The sequence below is a fragment of the Cibotium barometz genome, chromosome 3 (genome assembly GCF_041138505.1).
Source record: "Cibotium barometz isolate CiBa-2024 chromosome 3, ASM4113850v1, whole genome shotgun sequence".
NCBI classification, from domain to species: Eukaryota; Viridiplantae; Streptophyta; class Polypodiopsida; order Cyatheales; family Cibotiaceae; genus Cibotium; species Cibotium barometz.
The window spans coordinates 50,496,935-50,502,027 of record NC_141048.1 but is presented as its reverse complement, the minus strand read 5'-3'; the positions used below and the strand labels follow the sequence as shown (position 1 = coordinate 50,502,027).

Below are 5,093 nucleotides of genomic sequence, written 5' to 3'. Positions count from 1 at the left end.
ACACAATTCTTTAATATAATTTGAGATGGAAATATTTTAGCTTTTAACATTATTCACGACTCTACTTTCAATTGCATTTTACGTGAATTGGACACACTCTTATACATGTTTGCAAGAATATCCCATAATTCTTCAACTAAATCACAATGTTCAATGTGAGGTGTGATTACTTGCCTTACATTTTGCTCATCACTGTTTTGTTCTTGTTGAGATTTTGAGATTCAAGCTGGCCATCCTTAGACAGGGAACGCCGGACAGAGAACGAGATTTATGCCCTTTGGGAGCCATGTGGTAGAACCTAAAGAGGACGAGATTCACAAAGAGGCATACCCGAGGATAGCCGCGATGTCTAGTGGGTGAGGTTGGGTGGACGGGCATCGGAGAAAGCCCTAGATTGGCTGGATTTTGGTCAGTATGACTAACCATGTTGTCGAGCATGGTGATGATGATAGAGTCTTAAGATAGACACATACATTGTGATTGATTGAGATGCTATGCTGTAATTGATAGAGATTTATATCATGTGAATGTTTGTTTGAGATTACATGATTCTTTGGTTATGTGATAAGAATCTTAGATATGCATGCATGCTTGTTTGCTATTTGAGAAGGTTGATTTGATTCTATTGCTGTAGAAACATCAGGATTAAATAAGTTTAATGTTTTCTTAGATGAAGTTGTAAGATTAAGATATGGTTAGAATTTGGGTACGTTTCATCCGTTATCAAACACACATGCACAAGATTATATCTAGTGACTATCTACCAAACACGGTGCGACCAGCACCTCACTAACCATGTGGCAGATAATCAGAAATAAATATCGACGATAAAATTATCTATTAAAATAACATTTTTAATAATTCAAATAATTTTCATAATCCATAATATTCGATCAATGTATCTGCATTCTAAGTGCCCTTTTTCTATCCATAACATTCAATCAATGTATCCATAACCTTCTATCAATGTATTTGCATACTAAATATCCTTTTTGTATCCATAACATTCGGTCAATGTATCTGCATACTAAATGCCCTTTTTGTTTGATTTTGGACATTTTTTAGAGTAATTCTTCATTACTACATGTGTCTCTACATCTTTCAATTAATCTTTGAGCTTTTTTTTATAAGTGGCTAAGTCTCTTGGGAAGGTATTGATGACACCACCTTTCTACCTTACCCTTTAATGAACACAAAAGGTAATCCAAATAACTCTCTTCAATCCCGTTAAGTTGTGTCCACTTTTAGAATGCTTGCATTTGTACTTTTGTATCCCATTTAAGTATTGGACTCACCATTTTGATTGTCCCTTAACTGGATTTTGTTTTCTTGTTCTCATCTATGCAAAGTAGAAGAATCGAGGGTGACTATCCCCTCGCTCATGTCTTCTTGAATTTTTTTCTTATGAACTGGATAAGTGTGTGACGAAGGTCCAAACCTTGGGGTTAAGCCTCAAAGGGAAATCTAGTCAATGGTTTCAATCACTAAGATTGTTGGCCAAATGATGAGATTTAGAAGCTCATAAATTATAGATTTACTTATAAAAATGAAGCATATAGAATGATTTTTATAATTATGCACCATATTTTTTAACATCTACTCAATCTAAGGTTTCCTTAAAAAGAATATTTTGGAACCTTACTTTTGAATCTTACACTAAATCATTGTAGTTTTAGGTTTAGTTTTATTTACATTGCAATTGAGCAGAGATTACATAGCATATTTCACCTATCCTCTTCCACCAGACAAAGGAAGAGTGGCTCCAAGATACATGCTACCCTAGTTGCATACAGGCTTTCATCATTGCTTGAGTAGTGCATCCTTTTGGGGGTCGCTTCTCCAAGATTTGCTTTCCTATCCACACCTTCACCACTGGTCCAGTCCCCAGGGGGTTTTCTATGAAGGCTACAAAAGTAAAGGAGGGGTGTTTGACTTTTCGGTACCATCTTCTAGTCTTTGGCCCAAATTTTGGGGAGCTTTGCCTTCACTTCATACCTTGGATACCCCTGTGCGAGGAACGTGCCCCGCTCGATTGAGCATGCACGCGAGAATTAAAAGGTCATGTCGCTCACTCACCTCAAGAGTAGAGTTGTCTCCCTTAGCTATATTGTTAATTGTATTTCTAAGTATGCAAGGTTTATTGGTTTTCCTTGTCTATTGTTCCCACTGCAGAAGCAGCTTTAGCTTTTCTAGGGAGGACAACGATAGCAAACATGATTTTATAACTTATATAAAGAATAATATAGCATGTGAATAATAATGACCAGTCTAATGATGTTTGAGAGGCTTTCCCTGTTTTTGGGGAAGGTGGTAAGTGACACCAACTTTGGTTGAAACGTGGCGCATGCGTATATAAGGAGACCACAAATTCTATTAGACCGGGAAAAACGTGGCGCATGCGTATATAAGGAGACCACAAATTCTATTAGACCGGGAATGTACGCACGATGTGCATGTTACTGGGCGCGAGAGAGACAAGGTTGTGTTGAAGCGGAACTAGAATATTAGTCGGAACTAGAATATTAGTCGGAACTTCGTGACAAAGTTCGATTGTGCACACCAGTTCATGAGACTTCGGTCTGCCGACGAGATATTTCTCTCTCATACTCATCCAGCCGGGGAGAGCTCTTTCTCCGCTAATCGCTTGCCCTCAGTAGCCGTCGTCCAGTAAGTCCTCAGTACGAGCACGTTAATCTCTCTGTATGATTTATATACCATACTATTGTATGGTTATATATCTGTATAATTATATTCTAACGCACATATATTGAACTTAGTCCGAAGTCGATATAGTATAGTTCGCATAATTTATACACTTTCTCCACACAAATTATATCGAGAGAACATTTTGTTGGTGGCCATAATATTATATTATATTTATATTTATATAATATTGACAGCAGCACTCGTCCTCTCAGGAAAACGGAGGCACTAGTAGTACTGACTAGTCGTAGGCAAGACTAGTAATTGGGAGGCCTGCTGCTAGCGCATTATAAAAGCAAGCAGCGCTGCGCCCCTCTAATACAGCACAGCCAGCCATATCATAATTAAGCCACCCCCTTGGGCTGATCTACACACAGCGAGCGCAGTACTGTCCCAAATTATAGTAGCCTCTTGCCTGCTCTGCTCGTCTCGTCTCCTGCGCTAGCTAGCTCGCCGCCGCCATGCCGATCTCCACCACCAATGGCGCCGCATGCAAAGCCAAATTAGCCAAAGCCCAAGCCGATGGCCCTGCCAGCGTGCTCGCCATGGGCAGCGCCACCCCTCCGCACCTCTTCAAGCAGCACGAGTACCCGGACTTCTACTTCAACGTCACCAACAGCAACCACATGACCGACCTCAAGCAAAAGTTCCAGCGCATTTGTAAGCCCCCTCATATATACTAATATATAATTGCAATAATACTGTATAATAATATGCCGGTGAGACGCAACTCCAAGCTAACGTTGCTCTCTCTGTACACACTACGTACTACTCCAGGTGACAGATCAGGCATCCAGAAGAGGCACATGTACCTGAACGAGGAGATTCTGCGGGCCAACCCGAGCATGTGCGACTTCTGGGGCCAGTCCTTGGATGCGAGGCAAGAGCACATGGTGGAGGAGATACCCAGGCTTGGTGGGGAAGCTGCCCTCAAGGCGTTGGAGGAGTGGGGCCGCCCCAAGTCCTGCATCACCCACCTTGTCTTCTGCTCAACGGGCGGCATGGACTTGCCCGGGGCGGACTGGGCTCTCACCAAGCGTCTGGGTTTGCGCCACAATATCAAGAGGCTGATGCTGTACTCGCAGGGCTGCTTTGGTGGAGGCACGGCCCTCCGCATGGCCACGGAGCTGGCCGAGAACAACAAGGGCGCACGCGTGCTAGTGGTCTGCAGTGAGATCACCGTGGTGACCTTTCGTGGGCCTAATGAGACCCATATCGACAGCCTTGTGGGTCAGGCTTTGTTCAGCGACGGTGCGTCCGCCCTCATCGTCGGCTCCGACCCCATCGCTCACGTGGAGAAGCCCTGGTTTCAGGTTCACTGGACCGGCTCCTACATCTTGCCCCACAGTGATGGTGCCATCCAAGGCCACTGGAAGCAAATCGGCCTCACATTCCACCTCCACAAAACCGTTCCACAGCTTGTCTCTCAGAACCTGCCTGCCGTCTTGCAAGATGCCCTGGATAATGTCCATGATGATGATGGCCATGCCCCTAGTCCCAATGACATCTTCTGGATCACGCACCCAGGTGGCCCCGCCATTCTCAACCAAATGGAGCAGGCACTCAAGCTCAAACCCGAGAAACTCGCAGCCACTAGACAAGTGCTCGCTGAATACGGCAACATGTCCAGCGCTTGTGTTTTCTTCATCATGGAGCACATGCGGCGCAACTCTTTGGAAAAGAAGCTCGCCACTTCTGGCGAGGGATTCGATTGGGGGGTGCTCGTCAGCTTTGGCCCGGGTGTGACTTGCGAGGCTCTTCTCCTTAAGAGCCTCCCCCTTGCTTAAACTACTCGGCTGGAAATGAAAATATGAGAGGATTTTACCCTAGGAAGATTTAGGCCCAGGCACCTTCATTCATTCTAGTTTTCCTTGAATAAAGATACACCTAGAAAGGCTATGGCATGTGGGCACTCGTAGAGTTGGTTGGGTCTATTGCAAGATGATGATTAGTAGCGTGTGTGGTTCATCTTCTTGGCATTTCTACGTTCTTTCCGGCCCATGATAACATGTCTTCTTCTTGCCATTTCTACTAAGTCTCTATATGTGTGCCCTCTTATCATATAAGAGACATATTGAATTTCATAATTATAAAATTTCTTGTTTTTAGTATTTATCTCATGGAGATGCTATGAAATTTGTAAAGAAGGATTAATATTATCATGACAGAGAGAGAGAGAGAGAGAGAGAGAGACAGAGAGAGAGAGATAGAATCCATTTTCCTTCGCTAAAGTCATATTATCTAGGTTGACAGGTCCTAAAATCTTGAGCACACGGTAGTGGGCACTGTCTTGCTTTGAACTCTATTCCTTGCCATGCTACATCTTATAGTATTTGTAATAACATGACCAATCAATTTACACTCCTCTTTCTCTTATTTCTCTTCTTTCT

General features: G+C 43.2%; 1 pseudogene; it reads left to right on the top strand.

The window, feature by feature from the left end:
• The first annotated feature begins 3,164 nt into the window (after positions 1–3,164).
• Positions 3,165–4,490, top strand: LOC147640216 (chalcone synthase pseudogene; annotated as a pseudogene).
• Positions 4,491–5,093: the final 603 nt, after the last annotated feature.